The sequence below is a fragment of the Wyeomyia smithii genome, chromosome 2 (genome assembly GCF_029784165.1).
Source record: "Wyeomyia smithii strain HCP4-BCI-WySm-NY-G18 chromosome 2, ASM2978416v1, whole genome shotgun sequence".
Classification (NCBI taxonomy): Eukaryota; Metazoa; Arthropoda; class Insecta; order Diptera; family Culicidae; genus Wyeomyia; species Wyeomyia smithii.
The window spans coordinates 53,896,586-53,923,139 of record NC_073695.1 but is presented as its reverse complement, the minus strand read 5'-3'; the positions used below and the strand labels follow the sequence as shown (position 1 = coordinate 53,923,139).

Below are 26,554 nucleotides of genomic sequence, written 5' to 3'. Positions count from 1 at the left end.
ATCATCGGTGAAAATTTCCCGAGTAAGGGACCCACCAATCATCTCGCCCAGCTACCAGATTCCGTCGCTTTCGAGCCCACCAAGGACTATTGCTATCAGCATCAGACAGAAACCATGGGATGATGCACACTTGTTCAAATAGAGCCTCATGAAATATTCACCACCTCTACTGCACGATCCATACTAGGACTAGGGCAGCTCATTTAATCCGTTTCAGGCCGTCTCTACTTCCGCTTACCAGTGGCTCCCACCCCAAAGATAATGTGTGTGTGTATGTATGTTTGGATGTGTATTCCGCTACAAACTAGTGCACTTTTCCCCGGCTCAGTCTAATCTTCTTTATGGCTGGTTGGCTGGCTGTCGATGTTATTGTTGGAACTGTTTTGCGGCGAAGCACTTTTTCCACTTGGTTCAGTAACATCGTGATTTCCGTTGCTATCGGCAGCGTTACAGCGCTTTTTGCACACTCTCAGCAGTGCTTCGAGGGCAGAAAGCTGTCCACTACAAAATTTAATATTCTCTCTGGGGGGGCTAACTGTCGAGGGCAATTGATTAATATTTTAATATTTCTTGTGCAATTGCCTGCTCGGATATTTATGAAGAGCACTGCGCCCGTTGCGGATTGTTTGTTTAGGTGGTGCAGTGGGTTGTTTTTCGTTGGTTAATCGGCCAGAGTATTCATTGCTGAAATGGGCTTAAATTAGCTTATGTTTCATTCGACTGCGGAAACAGGGCACTGAGTGGAAAGTGCGAATTGTTTGCGAACACGAATCAAAATAATGGAGGCTCTATAAAATTTATATGATCCTTTATTGGGGGAATGCGAAGCGGCGTTGGATGAATTTTTGTTCTTCTAACAAAAATTGCAGCTTAGAATTCCAAACGAGTTTTAAATTTATTTTATTTGTTCATGAAATTAAATTATTTTCGCATACTTTCCAACTGTAATACTATAAAAAATATAAAATAAACGCATTTCACGTAAACAAATTTTGGTTTTGAAACTAGAACCGTGCTAATTAAAACTAGAAAGCTAGAGAATAGTTTGCGTATTATGAATCATTCCTAAGGACATTGTTTAACTGACAAAGTTTAAAATATCGACTATTGCGAATAGTCTATGAAATATACATGTGTGATATATCTTGTGTTTGAACAGTACTACTAAATGGTTTGTTTATATAAGTCTACCCTTGGCCCTAGTGGAACAGGATTAGTATCGATTTTACTTGGGTACAGAGTTTTAACATTAACCTCGTTCACTACTGAAAGGACAATAAATCGTCTAACATTTCCACAGGACAGCGGGTGAAATTCATTCTCGGGTAAACTTCATACTATAAATACAGGAATCATAAAAGTTTGTGCAGTTTCAGGTGAGATTTAATAAATGCTTACGACTTGAGTATTTTCAACTTTGTAGGAAAATACATGAATGCCAATATAAAAGATTTTTTTGTAATATATAAGCAGATAGTTCATAAACCTTATTGAATGTAAATAACATAGTAAGAAATCAAAGAATACACATCTGTCAGACTCCGAAAATTTTACTTCAGGGAAGAAAAACACATTTGAACAAGAATTTATTCATAAGCTCAGCAACCTTCGCTTGGGAAGTGTCGCATTTATTAACAGCTGCTACCGTCATTAATTTTCTTCATAATTGCAGATCTAAAGTATTGATTTATCATTGGAAATACCAGGATTTGCAGCTCTATACCGTGATCGGCGTTTCCAAGGGGTTTGAAGATTCCAAGAGATCCAGAGCAGTTCAAGATTTGCCGCTCTATAGGATACCGGAATCAGAGTTTTCAAGAGGTTTAAAGGTTTCAAAAAAAAATCAACGGCAATTCAAGTCCTTCAAGAAATATAGAGTTTAAGTTTTTTTTTTTTATATCGTAACAGCTAAGTATAGAACTTGATTTATTTTATTGTTATCTGTTTGCATATTTTGTTGCCCTGCCATAGTGTGCTCTTTCTCACACAATGGAAGTGGATGAAAAAAATTTGACCGATCCTGTTTCTATTACTCCAAAACCTCCTGACCCTTCATCCACTGTTTCCTCAGGTCCCTCACGCGTTAAACTATATCCAGATGGATCGACTGGGTCGTTTATTGTTTATTTCCGACCTAAAATAGGGCCTAAATCGAAGCCCTTAAACATTATTCAGATTTCTAAAGACTTGGATTCTCATTTCAAGTCCATCACTGAAATTTCTAAAGTCAGACCCAACAGGTTAAGAGTTGTGGTTAAGGACCTTACTCAAGCAAATAAAATTGCCACATCAGAATTTTTTACCAGGGAATATCATGTTTATGTTCCCGCACGAGATGTGGAAATTGACGGTGTTGTAACTGATTCCAGCTTATCCAGTGAATGTCTTTTGAAAGACGGACTTGGATATTTAAAGAACACTTCAATTCCAACGGTTAAAATTCTCGATTGTCAACAATTGAGATCAGTGTCCTTTGTAGAAGGGAAGAAAATATATTCCCCTTCAGATTCATTCCGTGTCACTTTTGCTGGATCTGCTTTACCATCTCATATATTCATTCACAATGTCCTCGTACCTGTTCGCCTGTATATTCCACGAGTCATGAACTGCATCAATTGCAAACAGTTAGGCCATACTTCTGCTTACTGTTGCAATAAAAGTCGATGCGGCAAATGTGGGGGGAATCATCTTGATGAGTCTTGCCGTCAAGAAAACAATAATTGTTATTACTGTGGTGAAATTCAACATGAACTCTCGAAATGTTCCTCATACATTCGCCATAAAAATAAAATGAAACGGTCTCTTAAAGACCGCGCTAAACGCAGTTATTCTGATCTCCTCAAGCAATCTGAAACTAATTCTCTCATTTCTTCTAATATTTATGATTTATTGTCATCTGATGAGACAGATTGTGACGTTCCTCTTGCTGGTCCTTCTTTTTCAAACCCTGGTTGGTCTAGAAAAAGGAAAAATCTTTCTTCTCCAAAACTTCCCAACAAGGGTCCTAAAATATCACTTAACAGAAATGGTAATATTACCAAATCCAATCACGATACTGAAAAATCAAATCAAACTCCCTCCAGAATTTTAAATTTAAAGTCAACACAGGAGTTTCCACCACTATCACCCAAAAACTCTGATAGTTCATTCACACCTTCAAATAAACAAACAAAATCAGGAATTCTGAAAATTTCTACTGTAATAAACTGGATTCTTGAATCATTAAACATACCGGATCCTTTCAGCAAATTTATTCATTCATTACTCCCTGTTGTCAAAAAATTTTTAAAGCAGCTTACCTCTCACTGGCCCCTCATTTCAACTTTAATATCCTTCGATGACTAACTTATCGTCTGAGACTAATAATTTTATACATATTTTACAATGGAATTGCAGAAGTATCATACCAAAACTTGATTCATTCAAAGCTATGATTAATAATTTGAAATGTGATGTGTTTTCTATTTGTGAAACATGGCTCACTTCAGATATCAATCTCAATTTCAATAATTACAATATCGTACGATTAGATCGAGATATTCCCTATGGAGGTGTACTTTTAGGGATTAAAAAGTGTTATTCTTTTTATAAAATTAATTTACCTTCAATTCAAGGCATCGAATGTGTAGCTTGTCAAATTAACATACAAGACAAAGATCTCTGCATTGCTTCTGTATATATCCCTCCTAAAGCACTAATTAGACAACAAATGCTTTCTGATATTGTCGAACTTCTACCCTCACCCCGTTTAATATTGGGAGATTTTAACTCTCATGGTGTAGCTTGGGGTTCATCTTACAACGATAACCGCTCCACTTTAATTTATAATCTTTGTGACAATTTTAATATGACTGTTTTGAACAATGGAGATATGACACGTGTTCCGAAACCACCGGCTCGTCCAAGCGCATTGGATTTATCATTATGTTCAACGTCATTACGGTTAGATTGTAGCTGGAAGGTTGTCTATGATCCCCATGGTAGTGATCATTTACCAATTTTAATTTCAATTAATAATGGGTCAAATAATACTCGACCAATTGACATTCCGTATGACCTTACATTAAATATTGATTGGGAAATTTATAAATTAAAAATTACAGAAGCTTTAGAGGCATTGCAACACCTTCCACTTCTTGAAAAGTATGATTCATTTGCGGGTTTAATTTTAAATTCTGCAATACTAGCCCAAAGGAAAAAATATCTTGGCGTTTCAACTAAAAGACGACCTCCTACTCCTTGGTGGGACAAAGAGTGCTCAAAAATTTATGTTAAAAAATCAAACGCGTATAAGATTTTCCGGAAAAAAGGAAAAATCGAAGACTTTGTACGATACATGAAGTTAGAATCCATGTTTAAAAACTTGATCAAAGCTAAAAAAACGTGGTTATTGGCGACGATTCGTTAATGAGCTTTCCAGAGAAACATCTATGAATACTCTTTGGAACACTGCTAGAAGAATGAGAAATCGAGTAGTGGCTAATGAAAATGAAGAATATTCAAATCAATGGATATTAAATTTTGCAAAAAAAGTATGTCCAGACACTGTTCCTGCTCAAAAAATTAATCGTGACAATTTTTCTGAACAATCGGTGTTGGAACTACCATTTTCTATTACTGAACTGTCTATCGCTCTTCTCTCTTCCAATAATAATGCCCCTGGTCTGGATAAAATAAAATTTTATTTACTGAAAAATTTACCTGACATTGCTAAAAAAATGTTGTTAGATTTATACAATAATTTTTTTGAACTAAACATCATTACACATGATTGGAGACAAGTAAAGGTGATTGCTATCCAAAAACCTGGAAAACCTGCTTCTAATCATAACTCATATCGTCCAATTGCGATGCTTTCTTGTATTCGTAAATTGTTTGAAAAAATGATTTTATATCGTTTAGACCATTGGGTTGAAAGTAATAATTTATTATCACATACCCAGTTTGGCTTCCGTAGAACTAAAGGAACAAATGATTGTCTCGCATTACTTTCAACAGAAATCCAGATTGCATTTGCTCAAAAAGAACAAATGGCTTCTGTATTCTTAGACATTAAGGGAGCCTTTGATTCTGTTTCTATAGATGTTCTTTCTGATAAACTTCATCAAAATGTCTTCCTCCTAAATTTAATAATTTTTTATACAATCTACTATCAGAAAAACATATGCATTTCTCTCATGGTAGTTTGTCAGCGTTTAGACTTAGCTACATGGGTCTTCCACAAGGCTCATGTTTAAGTTCACTGCTCTACAATTTTTATGTGAGTGATATTGATGACTGTTTAGTAAATTGCACTATCAGACAATTTGCAGATGATAGTGTGATTTCTGCCACAGGTCCCAGAGCATCCGATTTACAAAGATCTTTACAAGATACCTTGAACAACTTATCCAATTGGGCAATACAACTAGGTATAGACTTTTCAGTTGAAAAAACTGAATATGTAGTTTTTTCTAGAAAACATGAGCCAGCTCAGCTCCAACTTATGTTAGTGGGTGAATCCATTACTCAAGTTTTAGTTCATAAATATCTTGGCGTATGGTTCGACTCAAAATGCACTTGGAAAAGTCATATTCGATAATTAATACAGAAATGTCAACAAAGAGTTAATTTTTTGCGCACAGTAACTGGATCATGGTGGGGAGCACATCCTTGGGACCTTATTAAACTTTATCAAACTACAATTCTATCAGTGCTCGAATACGGATGTTTTTGTTTCCGTTCTGCCGCAAAAACTCATATCATAAAACTTGAACGAATACAGTATCGCTGTTTACGCATTGCTTTAGGTTGTATGCATTCAACTCATACGATAAGTTTAGAAGTGTTAGCGGGCGTTCTCCCCTTAAAAGATCGTTTTTGGATTATCACTTCTCGCATTCTTGTGAAAAGTGAAATTTTGAATTTTATGATAATAAATAACTTTGAAAGACTTGTTGAACTTCAATCTCAAACTCGTTTTATGACTGTTTATTTCAATTACATGTCTCAAAATATCAACCCTTCTTCATTTCCTTCAAATAATATTTACTCATTAGATACCTTTGATTCTACCCTATTTTTTGATACATCAATGTTAAATGAAATTCGTAGTATGCCTGATCAACTACGTATACAACAGATTCCAAATCTATTTCGTGAAAAATATCAAAATATAAACTGTAATAATTCATTTTATACCGATGGTTCTTTTCTCAACGGATCTACTGGTTTCGGTGTTTATAACAATAATTTATCCGTCGCTTACAAACTCGAAAGCCCTGCTTCTGTTTATGTCGCAGAGCTGGCTGCTATTCAGTACACATTAAGTTTTGTTGAAAATTTGCCTAAAGACAATTACTTCATCTTTACGGACAGCCTCAGTGCTATTGAAGCTCTCCGATCGATAAAAAGTATAAAGAGTTCTTCGTATTTTTTGAATAAAATACGCGACCATTTGAGTACTTTATCCGAAATCGCATCACAGGTTACATTAGTATGGATCCCTTCTCATTCTTTAATTGAGGGCAATGAGACGGCAGATTGATTAGCTAAGATCGGTACGGTACATGGTGACATTTATGAAAGACCTATTGAATTCAATGAATTTTTTAGTTCTATACGTCGAGAGTCGCTCATGAACTGGCAAAACTCTTGGGACAATGGAGATCTAGGAAGATGGTGTCATTCAATTATTCCTAAAGTTTCTTTAAAACCTTGGTTCCACAAATTGGACGTAAGTCGTGATTTCATTTGTATGATGTCTCAGCTTATGTCCAATCATTACTGGTTTAATGCTCACCTTCGTCGTATAGGACTCACAGAGGATCACCTTTGCACCTGTGGCGAGGGTTACCACGATATTGAACATGTTGTTTGGTCATGTCCGTTATATCGTGAAGCTAGATCCAATTTAGAAAATTCTCTTAAAGCTCGGAATAAACAACCAAATGTCCCTGTTCGTGATGTCTTAGCAATTTTAGATTTCCCATATATGCGTCTTCTATATTCCTTCCTTAAATCAATTGATGTCCCTATTTAGTACACTTTTGTTTTCATTTCAGATTCTATTTACGCGCTTAACCAGTAATAAGACGTTCCCGAAAATATATTTGGCTCTTGAAGCTGCAGGAACCATACTTATCAAGATTGTGTTTTATGATTTGTAACTTATTTATAATTGTATTATTGTATATGAAAAGATGAGAGGGTTTTTATGCCTGTTTGAGGAGAAATATTTATTAATTTTACTCAAGCAGGCTTTTCCCTACTCCAATAATTATTTCGGCCCCGTTATGCTCTCTGCGATTGGGCCTTTATCTTATTACATTTAATTAGAATAAAAAAAAAAAAAAAAAAGAATTTATTTTAAAAAGACAGAAGAAACAAGAGGTTGGCACAATTGTTTATCGTTACGTACATATACGTTCAAAGAATTTATTATGAAACCTTTTTCACTTTTTGTCAAATTTAGTTTTTCGGAAATTTAGGGTCTGAGCATTTAATCGAAAATGAAGATGGTCCGCATAATACACATAAAATTAGTAGGGGTCTTCACATCGAGCTCGTATACGAATACCCAGCCGTAAACTGTGTATCTTCCATTACTCGTCAATGGAGGTGAGTATTTTTACGGCTGGGTATTTGTTTACGAGCTCGACATGAATACCCATAGTATGTTTCGTGTGAGTAGGTACTACAGGCGGTGGATACGCTTGAATACACAATATTTATTTGAATAGATTCTGTATGATAAGTACAAGGTACTGTTTCAAAATTGTGATAGGCACATACACAATAAAAATATTCAACGCCCTACGGTCCGTAGCAATCGGCAACGAAATAAGGGCAGCGGTTGGGAGCTCGGTATATGGAATTGTAGATCATTAAACCCTCCAGATGGTGACCAAATCCTGATGGATCAGCTAGAACTACGCCATCTTCGACATTATAGCGCTTCAGGAGATTCGCCGGATAGAAGAGAAGGTACGGAGGGTTTTTGGCTGTACTACCAGAGGACCGGCATCATCAACGAGTTTGGCATCGGTTTTATAGTGCTGGGCAGGACGCAGAGTCGTGTGATTAAGTGGTGGTTAAGTGGTGACGAAGTGGACTGACGATATGAACACGGTGATTGATCCGCACAGACAGCACCTAGTTGTGGTATGCTTGCGCTCGAAACTGTCGATCGTGTATCACGCACTATATAGCCAAACCCTGCGGCTTAACATCAAGCAGCTTTGGGACTTCAAGGCTGCCGAGGAATACGCGTAACAACTCGAAGCGGAACTACCTATAACAAATGGGCTTGAGGACGGCTGGTGCAGGATTCGCGCAGCTATCAGAGATACCTCAATGGAGACAAGGAGTAGAGGCACCGATCGACAGAAACGACTGATATGCCGGGGAATGCGAGATAACGGTGAATGAGAAGAATCAGACCTAAGCAAATCAACAAGGGAGAACAAGGGGAAGTACGAACGGGTACGGAACGACATGACCACGATTCTCAGTCGAAAGGAGCGCTGTCAAGAATATCGTTAACATGAGGAGCTCGAGCAGCTATCCCGTGTCACGGAGATTGAGGACCAGTTTCGCAGAGGTAGAGCTGACATTTCACGGATGCCAGCGAGGTCAGGTCAGGTGGAAGAAGTACTTCGATCGACATCTAAATGGCGATACAGTAAGCAAAAGCGGAAGTGACCTAGAAGCACTGACCTAGCAGATGACTGAATACCAGTCCCTGATGTTCCTGAAGTTTTTTGTGATAGAGGGAAGCTGAAGAACAACAACGCCGCCGGTAAAGATGGACTGACGAGCGAGTTTTTCAAGCCTGGTAGACAGGTGCTCACTATCGCGCTGCACTGGGTCATTTCCAGGATTTGTGAAGGAGAAAAACTGTCAGGGGAGTCGTCTGCCCCAAAAAAGGGACTATAAATAAGCGTGTCACAGTTACCGCGGCAGTTCGCTTATTATTACCTATAACCATGAGGTTTGTGAGCCAGTACCAAGCGTGCTTTATAGATTAGATATTTTCAATCCGATAGATCTTACACCCTCATAGATCAGATTTTTTCAATCCGATAGATCTTACAGAAATGTCACAAATACAACGTGCCTCTAAGGTGTTCTATCGTGATCGGACCAGTCCGAAAATGTACCATGATCGGAACAATTTTGTATATGCGAGATTGCTTTTTTACCAGAACCGAAGGGTTTTCTTCGCCAAAAGTAGTGACAGTCAGAAAAGGGCTGGCTAAGTGCATTCGCATCCACTAAACCGCGTTCGCGTTCACTCACAGGGAGGTCCAATTAAAGCCTCCTTTTTCAGGGGAATTTTAGCCTTATATAGCTGTTCACTTTGGGATCCTTTCGGCATTTCTCACTTAACTCCGATTAAAGTAGTGGAAAAGGCCGATCTTCTGAACGTTCTTGGGATTTGATTTAAACGCTTTCTATGGGACTTAGGATTGACCTCGAACTGAACGCCATGACCTTTGAATTCCGACTGATTTATTGCTCTCGATCAGATATGATCGATGACCGTTTGAGTTACATCCACGTTTGCATGTGTGGATGGCCCTAATCAACTAGAGAGTACTTTCTATTGTGTTATCAATTTATCTCACATTAAATGTAGGTTCATTAGATTGTAAGTGTAGTTGTATAGAATCTAGTACATAACGAAGTAGCTTTAAGGAAGTTTTACAAATTTAGGTGTAAGATATAAACATTTTTTAATATTACCGTATAGGTTTGATTTTAACGTTCATTAATCCTGTAATGCCCAAGTTATTTCTAGACGGGCTTCGGTAAAATCTCTATGAATCATTATAAACACTTTTTAAGCATTTATTGACGCTTTTCAAAGGTTTGTCTGAAGCCCGCCAAAAGGCGGCATTGGGCGCTAGAGGGTTAAATTTTTATTGATTGGAAATCTAACGAAGATATTGAACATTAACGTTAGCAAAGATGTCTAGAACAAGATACGTAACTTTCATTTTTTCCAAACATTTTGCCCACGACACCTTGACAACGGGTAATGCTGCCATCTGATGACTTAAATGCGCATAAAACTGGTTGCCAGATGAAAATGAAAATTAGATGGCAGCACCGTATAAGGATATGGGGCAGCTCCGTAGCCGCAAGCACAGAGGACAGACGTTCATCTTATTTTTAAAAGATGTGTAAAAACTTGCAACCGTCATTTAACAGCAAGTGGTAATGCTGCCGCTATGTGGCGCTCGCATCACTTCAAAACCAAGCACAGATATCGATAAAATATCGATACAGCAAAATTTATGCACTGCAACTGGGGTCCCACAAGACAGATGTCGTTAGTGTATCAATGTATTTGGATTCGAATTTTCACACACGATTTTATGAACATGAATGTCTGTTCTCTGTACCTTGTGGCACAGGGTCCGCTTTGGTAAGCGGGTGGTCGTGGGTTCGAATCATAGAAGAATCAGGGCATTTGGTTGTCAAAGGACTTTAGCATGGATTTATTACAAGGCACTCCCCACCACGTACGCTTCCTTCAATCTGAATTCTACAGTACCCCTGTGGACTCTCCTTTTAACAAAAATAAGTCCCTATTATAATAAAACTGGTGTGAGCAACGTATGAAAGTTCTTTCCATGGAATTGTAACTAGGCGATATTGTTAGGAGGGACAGAGGCTCCATAAAGTAGAGCAGTAAGCTTGAAAAGGGAAGGGAAAACTTACACACAAGCACGGATATGAATGGTAAGCGTATAATGATATTGCCAATAATATGACGTGCGGAGTACAGAAAACACATGGTCAATATCACAATAGATCTAATCTCTGGTCGCAGTGATGAGTCCACACAAAAAAAAAACTGGCAGGGAGGTGCTGGGTATCACGCTGCACTGGGTCATTTCTAGGATTTTCGGGGAAGGAAATCGGCCGGAGGAGTCTTCTGCCCCGTCTACAAAAAAGAAATGTCGCGCGTGTTTTATGGGAGCCCGCGCCACCACGGACCAGATCTTTTCAACCCGATGGATCTTACAGAAGTGTAGCGAATACAACGTACTTACACAATACATCTTCATTGACGCGAACGCTTTCGTTACTGGGCTTCGCAGATGACTTTGAAACACGAAATCCTAAGCCAGACGAATTGGAATACATGTGAGCGAGAAACTCAAAGGAAAACCTCAAAAGCCAACTAATTAATAAACTAAATAATATTTCAAAAATAGAAAAAATGCCGCAACACGAAAAGCACCGTTGCGAATTAATTTAAAACCGCCAACGCTCGTTATTATGAAACTCTGAGCATCGAACGGAGGGAGAAAGGAGGTCAAAATGAATGTTCTATTAGTGATCAGGATAACAAGCGTCTCAACTCTCTTGCTCTGATTTTGACAGCTGAAGGGCTTGAAAACGAAAAAATTGATTTCCAATTTGTCCCTACAGTTTTAAACGGTTTTCTGACTTTTATATATCAGCTGAAAGAGTGCAATTCTCTTGGCAAAACATGATTTTGAAAAAACGTTCATCGTTGTCCTTCGATTTTTAAATGAAGAATTGAAAAGTGCTCGAAATGCTTTAAATGACAGTTTTCCCATATACCGTAAATGGGCGAAATGTCATTCAAGGCATTTCGAGCAGTTTTTTATTCTGCATTTAAAAATCGAAAGAAAACAATTTTTCTTTAAAAAAATCACGTTTTGCTTAGAAAACGCGGCTTTTGCAAATGATATGTAAAAACTAGTATAGAGCAAGATCGCGCGAAATGACCTATGGTCGAATATCGACCATTTTTGATTTGAATGAAACTTTGCACACGTATTTGGCTTAGCAAACTGAGCATTTTTCACAGATGAAGAGATTTTTTACAGCCATGAGTTACATTCTAAAAGGGTGTATGCCTTTTGGCATAGGTTTTATTCGAAGCATTGTAGCCCAGAAACCGTTGGTTGTATAGAAAAACTGCCTGAGAATGAGTTGTAGGGAATTAAAAATGCACCATAAAAAATATACACTGTAAAAAAAATTTTTTTTTCAATTTTTTTAAAACTTGACGTTAATACGCAACTTTTAAAAAAAAGTCCAGGATGGAGAAATGAAAAATAATTTTTTTATGGTAGATTAATTTTTTTATGAAAATTCTAATTCAAACATTTTTCAAAATATTTGTATTCTGATGATTTTTAAAGATGCAGAGAGTCATTTTGAACCAAAAAGCTAGAATGTTTACTGCTAGCTTAGCAGTAAACATTCTAAAGGCATCGGTTGTTGAGTTATTTTAAATTTAAGCTCAATAAATTATTAATATTTCGGAAAATACACGTTTTTTTTAATTTGTCCATGGTTCTCCAGCAAAAACCATACGTTCATTGGAATGCTTGATCAAAAATATACAATTCATTCTTTGACAACAAAACGATTGGATAAATAACGCAAGCGCTAAACCTTAGCCTACCTGCACGTTCCCCCTTGCCGAATGTTTTATAAAAAAATATGTTTGTCGTGCAACACTACCTACTTGTTTACTAATAATAACTGTTTGTAAAGTACGCAACCAATAACTACTGGGTTACCTATAATATCTGTTTTCGTTTATAAATACGATTGCACTACTCCAGATGTGTTAGTAACAGTTTGCATTTTGTGAAGATGAATAAAGTGAAAATGGAATACACCAAGCCCAAATGCTGTAAACCCTTTCCTGAGCATCGGTGCTCATCAAGCTTACGCAAATTAAACGAAAACGTTATTGTAAAATTAAAAATATTGAACAGTCAAGCTCATTTCAATACGTCTTTATCAATTTGTGATTCGTGTAGTTATTGGTATCTCTCAGCTGGTCTCGAGGTACGATGCAGGCCTAACAAGCCAGTTCGAGTCCCGGCTCGGGAGAGACTGTTAGTGTCAGTAGGATCGTAGCGCTAGCCCCGCAATTGTGTCCTGTACACTTAACAGTCGGCTGCGGAGTCTGTGTATAGTAAAACAGAAGGTCGAATTCCGATACGGAATGTAGCACCAAGGCTTTGCTTTGTAGTTATTGGAATGATAGTCAAGTCACCATTCATCCCTTCGTTGTTTACTATTCAGAATCTCGAACACTTAAGAATATCAGCTTCATCATAATATCGGAAGTACTCCATCATGATACTGTTGCGGCTCAGGTTCATTGCCAAATTAATGAGTTTTTTGAAAACAACAATAGAGTTGAAAAAAAAACGATATTAATGTCTGATGGAGCTGCCTCACAATATAAAAATAGAAAAAACTTTGCAGGTCTTTGCAAGTTCAAAACAAAATATAACGTCGAAGCAGAGTGGCATTTTTTTGCGACTTCTCATGTTAAAGGCCCATGCGATGCAATTGGTGGCATATTAAAACGAATGGCAGGAAATGCAAGTTTAGCTAAAGAACATGAACATCCCATTACAAGCGCAAAAGAATTGTATGATTGTAATAAAAATTCATCAAAAATGTCATTTAGTTGGGTATCATATGAAGAATATGAACAAGGAGTAACAGAATGGAGCAATATTTCCAAAAAATCTATAATTAAGCTGCCACACAAAAGTATTACTCCGATTTCAGAAAATAAGATTCAAACGAAGCTGTTTTCAAAAAAAAGACGAATCATTTACTTATGATGTTTATAAAATATAAGGTGAAACTAGTTCTGTAAAGTATCTATGTCATAAAAAAATATGTTCCTAAAATAATAAAACTCGAAAATAAATATTTGATTCTTATATATATATTTTTATCACTCAGAACATTTAGCTCTTTTCTTGAGAACCGTTCGCCCAATCGTTTTGTTGTCAAAGAATGAATTGTATATTTTTGATCAAGCATTCTAATGAACGTATGGTTTTTGCTGGAGAACCATGGACAAATTAAGAAAAACGTGTATTTTTTCTAAATAATTATAATTTTTCGAGCTTACATTAGAAATAACTCGAAAACCAATGCCTTTAGAATGTTAACTACCAAAAGCTTTTTGATTCCAAATGACTTTTTGCATCTTTTAAAATCATCAGAATACAAATATTTTGAAAAATGTTTAAATTAGAATTTTCATAAAAAAATTAATCTACCATAAAAAAATTATTTTTCATTTCTCCATACTGGACTTTTTTTTAAAAGTTGCGTATTAACGTCAAGTTTCTTTAAAAAAAAAATGAAAAAAATTCAACTCTTTTTTTTTCAAATTGAAATTTTATGTTTTTTTTAAATTTTTTTTGGTCAAACAAAATTTTTTTTGTACAGTGTATATTTTTTATGGTGCATTTTTAATTCCCTACAACTCATTCTCAGACAGTTTTTCTATACAACCAACGGTTTCTGGGCTACAATGCTTCGAATAAAACCTATGCCAAAAGACATACGCCCTTTTAGAATGTAACTCATGGGTGTAAAAAATCTCTCCACCTGTGACAAATGCTCAGTTTGCTAAGCCAAATACGTGTGCAAAGTTTCATTCAAATCAAAAGTGGTCAATTAAATTTTCGCGTATTTCCAGGCGATTTGAAATGATTTTGCTCTATAGCTTTTGAACCCGATTGAAAGTGGAGATTAACTGCGTCACTCTCACCTGATGATTCTTAATTAAAAATGACACTGCGCGCTGACGGAGACAGAGATCTTCCATACAGTACTTCACACTTGTAGAGGGAAGGGAAGAGAAAAGAAACCGTGAGGATATGGAACGGAGGACAAAAAAATTCTCCGAAGTATTAATCGGAACTTGCGTGCCGTATTTATGGGATGGCATTGCCGTTCCAACTGCGTCTTACGGTGTGAGCAAACTATCATCAAATGACATGATGCGGTGCTAATTTCAAAGGAAAGTGTCCTATGGCACTTGCGTCTGCATCTCCGTCAATTCAGACAGTCATCAGTTTCATTCGAAATGACGCGATGAACACCAGGAGGGTAAGAAACCCGTAATAAATCTGTTTGACGTTTGAAGGATGTAAGGAAGTAGAAATTTTCAAAGTTTGCCTAGAAATAATTAACTGTATTTGGCAAGCGATCTGCTCATCGGTTCGTAACTACCAGAGCTGTAAACAGAGAGATACCACAAGGAGTGTCTACAGAACTGCCCATAATTCAGAAATTGGCTAATATGCCATTTTCATTAAAATCGAGAAAACAGTTTCTCGTGATGGTAAACACCCTAAACAAGGTTCCTACGAAAGCCGATTGTCAAAAAATGCATTTGGGAAGGCAGAAAATGTGAAATAATTTTGGCTAATATCCGAAATAATTGAGAAGTTGGCTAATATCCAATATGTGGCATGTTTACGAACCAGTGTATTATTACTGTACTTTGTTTTGCCTAACTTTCGAAAGTGTGTTGTGGTTACTGGCGACAGGTAAGCGATCGTAAGGCCCTTGCATCAAATTTGAGTTTTTTACGAAGAATGTTTGAATGTTGCAACAGCAATTCATTTGTTGTGCTGCGAAACCCAATGATCAAAACGCGTGACTTTCAATTCGCTCAGAATTTGCTCTGACTTCGCACAATTAATGTGTGAAACGTATAACGCAAAAATTGTACAAGGAATACATTGACAGAAATCAAAGTCAGAATATGTATCATATATACAAAAATCGTAATGTCGGCTAAACTTCGGCTTCGAGCGAACGATCAGTTTCGAGGCGCTCAAAAAATCGTTCTTTACTTTCGCGAGCCGGTGCATATCAACGACTCGTGCATCCCTAAAAATCGTTAGCAACCGAAACAGCCAATAGCGAGCCTTGTTGTCGCAGACGTTATTGACGCTGGTGCCAGTAACGCGGAACCGGAGGCATGTGAATGAAACCAGAGTCATATTAAAATGCAAAATGTTTTGGATAAATCTAATGTTTTGTTTATTGTTAATGAATCGATCAGACAATAATTTCTTTAATTTAGTCAGTACACAACTTATCAGTGTTGATTGCTGGTTGCACTGTTTTAACGATGCCAGCCTTCTGAACATCGGTTGATACTTTATAAGTGTGGTGGTTTGGAGCTGCGTAATACATTCAAAATACGCTAGAGCATCAAATGCGTTATGCCCAACGCACATGCGTTGTACTAGTTCCCAATTTAATCATAAAATACGCTAATTTCGCTCATAAATGATCTGGTTACGCACACTCCAATTTTTGCGTGTAGATTGTTAGATTATCATGAATAATAATATTTTCGTTATATTGTTATAATGTTGCACGAAAAATTGTCTCGTCGTCCTTTTCGTCCACACTTGTGCTTCCGTGTTGTTTAATTAAATTTAAAACCATTTTCATCACCAACGAGGACGTCATAATTCACATCGTATGGATATTAGCCAAATTGCACACCGGTTTGTCAGCAGATCTTTCGTTAGTAATTGAAAAAACGCCTACTGCGTTAAAAATACGTGACGGATGGAATTTTCCTGCTGATTTTTCTGTTTCAACTTAACGGCAAGGTAACAGCATATATGAAGGGTGACATACTCAATAAAAAAGTTGTCTTGGACAGTCTAAATATGTAGTATCGACAAAAAACTTTAACTTTGTGTTTTTCTCGATATGATGCCTATGGCATATTAGCCAATTTTCGAATTATGGACAGAGAAGCATCCGCAACGCGAGGGATTCACGATCCTCCTCCCCTCAACGCACCGAAATTAAGGTCTGTCGGAAAATACTGGGTTATTATGAAGCATGCACTACGAAAGGATCCCAAGAAAGTCAAACCTGAGTTTTTTCCGTGATGGATGGTTAGTCGCTTCAACGTTACGTTTACGGGAAGACTCATTAAAGTTTCTGGAAAAATGTTAGTGGTCGAGAGCACCAAAATTCACAGGAATGGCTGGAAACCTATAGTCTTTTATTTCTTTCTAGTTTAAGCGTTAGGGCCACACCTGTGTTGACCAATGTTATCAATTTTGAATAGTTTTAAAAATACACTATTCTTCGCTGCTGTATCAAACGGCGAACTTAAAAAAATAATCACCATAATAAATTTGCATCTAACGTAGCCAGTTTGTAAAGGTAAAATACGAATTCAGTAAATGGCAAAAAGGGTTCTATTAGAATGAAAGAAATATATGCTGTAAGATAAATCTAAAAATCTAAGCGACAGAACCATCATCAATACTTAATTTTTTAGTGACAGCAGTTTGCTCGGTCTTCGTATAAGCTATCCTTTTCAAGTTCGGTGGAAGTTCATAGTTTGAAATCATCGGGTATAATAATTTTATTATCAAAAATACATATTTGGAGAACCATCGAGCAGGATTGAAATAATGGTAGATGATACGGTTCAGTCAATGAAATAGTGCGAATGTTTTCACCGGCTTGAGCATCTATCAACAGTACAATAAAATTCCAACTACCTTCTCAGTGTGAATAGTAGAACTGTCTGATGATAAAAAAATAGGTCAAATGAAGAAAGTTTATTCTGAAGGCAACGCAAAGACTGTCAGTGATTTTTTTCTATGACCCATATCCGAGCACTATGAAACTTTGGTTTGAATAATATTGAAAACTTTTCTACGCTCCACAATATTTTTAGAAAGTTATATCTTGTTTCATTCATCTAACATAGGTCATATTTAAGTATAAATGTCTGCATCAGTAATGAATTTTCTTATCAATTTTCAACTAAAAGTTTTGTAATATATGTACTGACAAATTTCAAGCGTCAGCACCCTGGTATATTAAATCGTTTGGACACTGACTAATTTATTTTTGTAAAATGCATGAAACAAGTTCAAAATTTCACAAATAAATTGCTTGGCTTTTTGGCTCCCGATTTCAAATACTTCTTCCAACGTCCGGTGCGACAGCTCAAATTTGTATTAACATTTTCAGTACACTAAAATAAATGTGTGACGTAGCATTTAATGTAAACATGTATAACTAGTTTCAAATACTAGTCACACAAAGTCGCGCCAATTAAATCCTTGAAAAGTAACTTATTCTTTCCATTGAAGATGCCAGTCGCACACAATTCGAATAATAAGTACCTCATGTTGTGAAACTGTTCACTCTTTTGCTCATATCACTTCTCACTCATTGCTAGATAATCAGCAATGCATAAAAAAACACACACACACACATTTACACACGCGAAATTTAAATATAAAAAACCAAGGTTCTGTCTGCTTGCTCGAGCCTTAAAGTTAACCATTCCAAGCGGTGGAGCGTTGCCAGCTAGAGCAGCAATTTCCACCCCTATTGTTCTGCATCCAGCTCTAACGCTTCACGTAAACTTTCCTTTGTGAAAGCTGCATTTCCATGCAAAACACGGTACGAAATTTGGTCTGCAGTCCGCACTTGGAGTACTACTGTGGTATACGGTAACATCTTCCGGACGGTTTTTCAGGAGAGTGAGAAAGTGAGAAGTGGTTTCCCGCCTCCGTTTTCCCCACCTCACCACCTGTAGTCAACCTACCATCCCGTGGAACGTTTGCTCTTCTTCCAGGTTATTTTTTTCTTCTCTTTTTCATGGATCGTTATATTGAAATAATTGATAATAATTGGTTCATCTGAATAGCGGTTATTTTTCGGGACTCCATTCGTTATCTCAGTTACTGATTATTAATATAGCTTTTCCAAAGTACTGATAATTGTCATCCAGAACATTGGCATGGCTAATTAAATATTCCGAAGTTAGAATGTTCTTCCTGCGGTATCCTAATAAAATTGAACATAAAACTTTGCACCTGTTTCACAAACTCAAACTTTTTAGAATGGTTAAATCAAAATTCCTCTATTTGAAAAGAACTCCACACTGCACTATTCCTAAAAACAGTGATTTTACGTCGACAACTCAAATTCCGTAGCACACAATCGCTCTAGTTGCAGACAAACGTTTCTTCGCTTTTGTTTGCACAAAACATGTTGTCTTCCTGTTGCTGTTTTTGCACAATCAGCCAGTCGGTTTCTGCCACGAGCACTTGACTATTGTTCTCTGATTCTTCCTCTAATTAAAAACTGTTTTCTTTTCCCGTCATGCTTCAGCATTACCGTGCCGTGTTTCGTACCAACAACAACCCGAGCACAGCATCCTTTCACCACCCACACCTTCGACAAATGACAAAACTCTTCGCTCACACACTGAGTCTCTTGTTGCTTTTTCTCACGGTGCTGGTTGGTGGCTTTCACTCTAGAAACTTTCTATGCTTATCACATCGACCCCCTGTTGCAGTAGCGTACACACACTTGAAGCACGCACGGATATCGGTGAGATGCTACCGATGGGAGGAAAGGGGGTTGGCCAGGTTTCAGCCCGCAGCCCCTTGTTGGAGTCACGCTCCCGTGCCGCCCTTCGCTCGTCCCCGTTTGATTACACAGAGCGATGACGACAATCTTCACGTTAGCCCACAAATAGACCATACAAGAAGCAGAGACTCTCTCTCACTCCTAGTACCTGGGATACTTGCTGCCTTCCACTAACTCACGCACAGCATCCTGAATATCCGACCGTTCAACACTTTTGTACTCTGTACTAAACTTTGCGAGGAGTAGTACAGCGCCGGAACGTTTTCGCAACGAACCGAGAGTCCTATCGTGTCAATGTTTCTGACAGTACTGAGCCGAATTTTTCAGCGAAAGGAAAATTCTACCGTTCCACACTGCTGGTAAAATTCTTCGCTCTCATTCACCACCACCACCATCACCCATCGTGATGGTTCTGATACTGAGCGGAGAATACTTTATTTCACTGCATTCACACGATGAGAGTGAAATTCACGTGAGAATTAGCTGCCTGGTGAGCGAAGCAGGTTAAGAGTGGAGATAAGAAATCCTCGTGGCCGGCTGGCAAGCTCGGGTCAGGTCATCCTGTTGCGCCTGTTGACGGGCAGCATGCAGCATGTGCTTGGTGAGGTGAACGGCTCACTGTGTCAGAGCAAATCACAGCCACCGACCAGAAGATAGTGGATGGTTACTTCAGCAGCGCTCGCAGGAAACTAGGACACCAAACTGGGTGGCCCTGCGTCGGTGATGATGGTATGCGTGAACGAACGAACAACGGGAAGAGTGGGATGGAGAAGCATGGTTGTTGCGGATTACTGCAGAGCAGAAGTATCCTTTACTGCATAAGCCGTGCCGAGATGCAGGCAGTATCGCTTGCATCGTGCTCGGTGTTGTTGGTGCTGCGTTCGCTTCGATCGTGTACTCTGGCTGGTTATGGTTTCGTCTGCAGGTTCTTAATAGTTCGCAAGATTATGCTTCGTTGCGTGGTTGAAAAAAGAAGTTAGAGAGCAAACATAACATTGATATTTTATCAAATAAATAAAAATTTAATTTTTCTTTTTATAGTTAAGTTCTAAATAACTTTGCAGTTAGTGTAATGTAGTTGTAGGGAAATTTGAAACCTATTTGTCAGGCTAAAAAAAACTAAATAAACTTATTTTTTTAAACTATCATACTGATAATAAAGTAAGCTAATCGTTGTAATTGACGATTGCAATGTTTTTGTCGGAATTTGCTGAGAATTCGATTCGACATATTCTCTAATGTTTTCACATTAGTAAGCCTGAGCAGTTCATTAGTGATAAACCTGAGAGCACACTTCAAAATCATTTTCAGAAGTTTATTCTGAATCCTTCGAAGCATATTCTTACTGGTTGCACAACAACATGCCAAGATGGAGACTGCTTATATCGTTGCTGGTTTAAATATTTGTTTGTTATCTAGTTCTTGAGACAAAGTCTGGAATTCTTGTTGATAAGAGAAAACGAATATTTCATGTGTTTATTGCACTTTGATAAGGTCTTCACAATGTACTTCCTGAAAGTAAGATTGTCATTATAAATAAGCCATAATTTAACTTGATCAGACCATTTTGAGATCGCACCGTGCATCTTAGCAACGTTGGCTTATGACGAAGAAGAATTAATTGTGTTTTTTATGCATTATGAGAAATCTTCCATTCCTGCAAATATGAAAATAATATATCTAAACTTTTTTGCAGGCAACTGTATATGATAGGAAAGCTTTTTCCTTTCACGGAAATGCTTATGTCGTCACAAAACCGGTATTTCTCACAGCCTGTTGATAAATAAGGAAGATCAAAAGTAAAAATATTATATGAAATTAGGTCCAAGATAAATCAAATTTACTTTCTAAATAGTTACCCTGAAGAGCTTAGTCAAGTAACATTGTATCATTTTAGTAATATATAGAGGCTAACTGAAATTTACCATTTTAGCTATCAAACCTTTATGCCGAACATTGTCGAATGCCTTTTCTATGTCTGAAAGATCTGCTCTAGTGGAAGAGCCTGCAGGTTTTTCATTTCTAATCATATTAATTACTCTAACTAACTGATGAGTTATCGAATTCCCACGACGTTAACCAAACTGCTCCTTTGCAAAAAATCTGATTCGCATTAATAGCTAATCATGCTATCATTTTGTTAGGAGTTATTCTTTCGAAAAGTAAACTAATTGGACGATAACTTGGTTGCTTCAGTTGGAATCTTTTAGGTTTTGAAATTTGAGTGACTTTGCTATTTTTCTATGTTGTGGCAAAATATACTAACTCACAACATTTATTTCAAATTCCCACCAAGAAATTTAAGGAGCTTTAGGGAAATCCTTCAATGAGAAAATAGAAAATCCCGTTCCTATCATGCCACGATCTACCACTGTGGGTAGTTAAGACGCTCAGTTGGTGGCGCATACCCACTATTTCTCAGAAAATTTCACATAAGAAGCACTTATCACCCCGTGGTAATATGAGCCAATTGAGAGATATATTTTTACGAAAATAGTTTTAAATTTTGTAAATAATGTTTTCTACAAGGGAAAATTAAAAATGTCAGCAAAAAATAACAATATTAAATCCAGATTCAGCTCAAAACTACCTAGACCAGAAAAGCCATAAATATAAAGAATCGCATCAAAATTCAGTTGAAAATGCCTGAAAAACACATCAGAAAAGAGCAAAGCAGAAATTGATTCCAAACTTTGCTTTAATTGGTTCCGAAGTTGAAAGAGACTAAAAAATTTATTTCGAACGTTGCTGGCAATTGTTTGTTAACCGTGGTAGACCTACGTTGAAAAATATGACTAATCTTAGGTTGGTGGCAGGGCCGGATTTAGACGGCGGGGGCCCGGGGCAAATTTGTTTGTGAGGCCCCTTTTTCCTTAAAACATTCAGAGGTATCGTTCTGGAAGGTGACGAGCAAAAAAATCACAGGAGGGTTGTGTGCAAAGCCACGACCGCAAGGTTGTAGTAGAATACTTTTACACAGCTTTACTTACGGCTGTACATTAGCCTACGGCCGGGCGAATTGGTTCACGCCGCTTTTCGCGTTTAGCCTGGCAGAGGCCTAATGCGCACGGCCAACACAATAGAAAGGTGTTTCCACATTGAAAATTAGACACGGCTTTACTGGAGTAAGTGTTGACAAATAGGGTTTGCAATATTCCCGGAAATTGATTTCCCGGGAAACGGGAATAAAAAATCTCATTTCCCGGGAATCCCCGGGAACCGGGAATGGAAAAAATTTCTTAGCAAAAATGATATTTCAATAAAAGTTGAAATATAAACAGTATCTGAAAATCGTTTACAATTTCATTATCAATTCGAATGAAAAACGAATTACAAAACAAAACTTATTCAAGTTTATATCAGAGCCTCTTCGCTAATTTTTATCAAATATATTTACTGTGCCATTACACGATCGAATTATTTTTGAAAAATAAACTGCATAATCAATCTAGTTTTCATTGGCGTAACAAACCCTTTTGTAATTGGTATAACCATTGATTAGAGAGTAGGATACCATGTAAGAATTAGGATTGTTCAACTAGAACGTTATTTAGCCTCTCGGTAGTTTTCTTTGAAAGACCGAGACAAACTGGAAGGAAATGATAGAATAATTAATAATCTGTTCAATATGACTCTAAATAAGTTAGTTTCAGAGCATTTGAATGTATACGTAATTAATCTCAAAGATGATTTTTCGTGTGAAATCGCGGCCACGACCCAAATTACGCTGACTGAGTTATTATTAAATTATTTATTTCTGGTCGCATTGATTCACGGGTTTCAAATTTTCTTAACCGATTTAATTTAATTTTTATCAATGGCAAAGAAAGAAATCACTATTCGCGCAGTAGTGAACTAACTGTCAAAGAATGAGATTGGACGAAGCAAATATTTGCCTAATTTTTCGTTTACTGAATAAGACATATTTTCGACAAATAAACGAAGCAAATAAATTGATAGTACTCGGCAAGTAAATATTGACCGTCATTTCAAAGAAATATTTACTTCGTATAATGCCCCTTTTAAAGATGCTATACACTTTAACGACGTTAGTTCCGTGTTTTGATAGTATATAAAATTTTATTGCAAAATTGTATGGGAAATTATATTGAATCTTGCGAAATTTTTTGAAGTGTTCGGGAATCCCGGGATCCAGGGAATCAATATTTCTGTTCCCGGGATCCGGGAATCCCGGGATTGCAAACCCTATTGGCAAATGCATCTACCACTAATACCGCCGCTATCGTACGAAAGCGCGTCGTTTCATATGGGGAATAATATCAACAACGAAAAATGACGCGCGTCTAAGCACACCCGAACTGTTTCGCCGTGCCGCTTCCATTTACTTCCTTAGAACATCCGCCTCATGGAAGTACCCAAAACTATTAACTCTTCAAATTAAGTGTTTTATTTGCCCTCAAAAGAACAATTGTTCAATTCCATATCGGATATAATGCAATCGCATCTCTGTAATATTACCGACAGTAATATTCTTCTGAACAAAATGGTCCAACTTTTCCATTAGAGGAAGTGCCGGCTGATGTACGGCAAAAATCTCGCCCGATCGCTCGCGTTGGCGTTCAGCCAGGCAGAGGCCTGAGACGAGGTGACCAACCACAGGGCAAGTAATTTGTTTAATTTGAAGGCAGCCACAGGCGCAACCCGTACGGTCCATCCAGCTCACCTTCCGACTAATGAATGTAGCTAGTTTTCCCAGAAACACTCTTTTATAGCCGAAGGGTGCTACGAAATAGGCCACGCCCTTCTGTTCAGGGTTACCATTTTGCAATGTTCTTCAGACGAATTAGTCCACAATTCGCATTTGATTTTTGTATCCAGCGAATAAACATGATGGTGCTCTCACACACGCATCGGATTTAACCCGCATCTTATTGCGGTTTGTAACATCAATCGTTGTTGCGTGTTGCATCATGTTGCAACCTGGCAGCTGGGAGACGACGAAATTCTGTTAATGCTGATTGATTGAATCGACTTTATATTAGCTCTGCATAGTCGAACTAACTGCTTTTGTGAATGCGTTCTAACAGGGCAGTTTATTATTCAAAGTCGGTTATGCTGATCGCAGCCTTTGCTGCGACAACAGAATTTGATTGCATCCCGCCAATTGGACAACTACAACAGAATTTGATTGCATCCCGCACAGAATGTCCGCTTGTGTTGATGCCAGAAAATTATTAACCTTCAATTATTTGTTTATTTGCCTTGGAAAAGGCATTTTGCGGTTCAAAATCGGTTGCTGATCGAAACCTTTGAGCTGCCTCAACAGTGGGGGAATTAAGATACACGGACAACATGCACTGTGGAAGCTATTTCACATTCAGTAAATTAGACGGGTGCGACAGAATTAAATTGCTAGGATCCAACACAGGATGCTTGCTTGCGTTGTCAAAAATTATTAACTTTCAATGACTTGTTTATTTGCCTTGAAAAAGGCTTTTTGATTTTCAAAATTGGATTTCCTGATGGCAATCTTCATGCTGCCCCAACACGGGGGGAATAATGGTACTCTGGCGACAGACGCTGAGAAGAACCGCGCTGCTCCTGAGACGTGATGACCAACCACAGGGCTAGTGCTGCTGCTGAGAAAGGACGACTGCTGTTGTCGCTGTCTAGAACTATTATGAGCGGCTTCGGCTGAAACAGGCTCTTATATAGGCCAAATAGCATGTTTTCAATTGCAAGGTATATGATTCTGTTCACCGTGCTTGGGAAGCAATCATATAATGACCAATCAGAGGTCGAATTTTTCGTTTTGACAAGGCTTGACTATTTTCAATAGTACAATAGTGTGAATAATGAAACTACAATTATCTTAATTTGGGAAGAATCTTAGAAGATTTTTCAATCTATTGCTGCAAGAACGAAGGAAATCCATCGAATACTAACCGATTTATTAGCATTTGAAATTGGACATATTTTTCACTATTTTCGGTTTTAGATTTTCATTTCACATCCCTATGTACTTCAAAAAAACATGTTTTGAGCGCTGAAAATTGCCATTAAATTGTTTTTTCGGCAAAGTTAAACTTCGTGTATCAAAAATCAATCTTTCAACGATTGGCAACGATTGGACGAACATTTGAAAACAAAGTAAGGTTCAGTAGTTTCATCGCAATCGTAAACATGGCAAAGTCGTTTTTCGAGAACCACCATTTCGAGATAAATGCGTATTAAGCTTCAAGTTTAGCTTATGCGGCCGTAGCGAGGCGCGCTGCAAATCGCTCTAACTTTTGCCCAATTGCTCAGATCTTTATGAAAATTTGGAAAAAATGTTCTCAAGAAGTTGTACTTCAAGATTTTTTTTTAATTTTTTGAAAACTAAAAAGATATATAACCCCTTAAGGGTAAAAAACTAAAAATCCAAAAACGTATCGAAGGTAAGAGAAAATTGAGCTTAAAAAGGAGTTATAAAAGTTCCTCGAAGCTGTTCGTACCTATTCTAAACAAAAAACCCGAATTAATCCACCTAGTGGTGCAGAAACCTTTGTTATACTAACTACTTATACATTACTTTATACATATTTGGCCAGACAAATCGTATATCATCATAAGTCCAATTTCAATAATGAATGAAATGAATTTGAAAGATAGTTTTCAGAGAGTTAACCAAATTTGATCATTGAATTAAAGCTTAAGTTATCACTGGAGTACATGAGTCTTATCTTTTCGATCACAAACCAATTTTTAAATGCTGGCTAGAAGTAATTGATTTTTTTTTGAGATAATCGAACGTGAGGAAACAGTAACAGATAACAATGATGCTGATTTCACACTAGAACAGCAAACATGTATGTTAGTTAAATGCGGTTCTACTTATTCGCTTTATTTTCAGAAATCGCAGGACCTAGATTTATGAATCAGCTTCAAGTTTTTTTTACGAATTGAAGCAAACTTCTACAAACCTGCTCTCGAAATATAGTTTAGAATTATACAGGAAAAAATATAGCTATTAATGAAAGTTGTCAATTTAATTCTATCTAAAATGCATTATTTGAAAATGAAGGTTCTCCACGATCTTTGAGAATTTTGGATTATCAGACTTTAGGCGAGAACATTATTGTTTTCGAAGGCCTAGGCTGTGTGAAAAAATCCGAAATAAAGACTTTTTAAACCTTGCTGCGATAACTAGAAGTGGAATAACATGGATACTCTGTTTGCCAGGGGTGGGCACCGCTAATCGAAAATTTAGCGAAGCTAATCGCTAAGCCGCTAACCGGAAAATTTATCTCGATAATCGCTAAACGCTAAACGCTAAACCCACATTAGCGGAACTTTCGCTAATCGCAAATCGCTAACTTTT

At 37.3% G+C, this 26,554-nt stretch overlaps 1 protein-coding gene across 9 annotated transcripts in view; it reads right to left on the bottom strand.

Moving 5' to 3' along the window:
• LOC129724004 (uncharacterized) overlaps positions 1 to 26,554 on the bottom strand; it is a 338,375-nt gene that overhangs the window by 294,842 nt on the left and 16,979 nt on the right. For 3 of the 9 annotated variants that reach the window (XM_055678575.1, XM_055678574.1, XM_055678580.1), the window contains exon 1: positions 19,382 to 19,589. The exons of 1 other annotated variant lie outside the window; for it this stretch is intronic. The gene's annotated coding sequence lies outside the window, so the exon portion shown is untranslated. Of the gene's footprint in view, positions 1 to 35; positions 402 to 18,403; positions 19,311 to 19,381; positions 19,594 to 26,554 lie in introns of those variants that run through there. 5 more of the 9 variants (XM_055678583.1, XM_055678576.1, XM_055678578.1 and 2 more) reach the window with 5 other exon arrangements.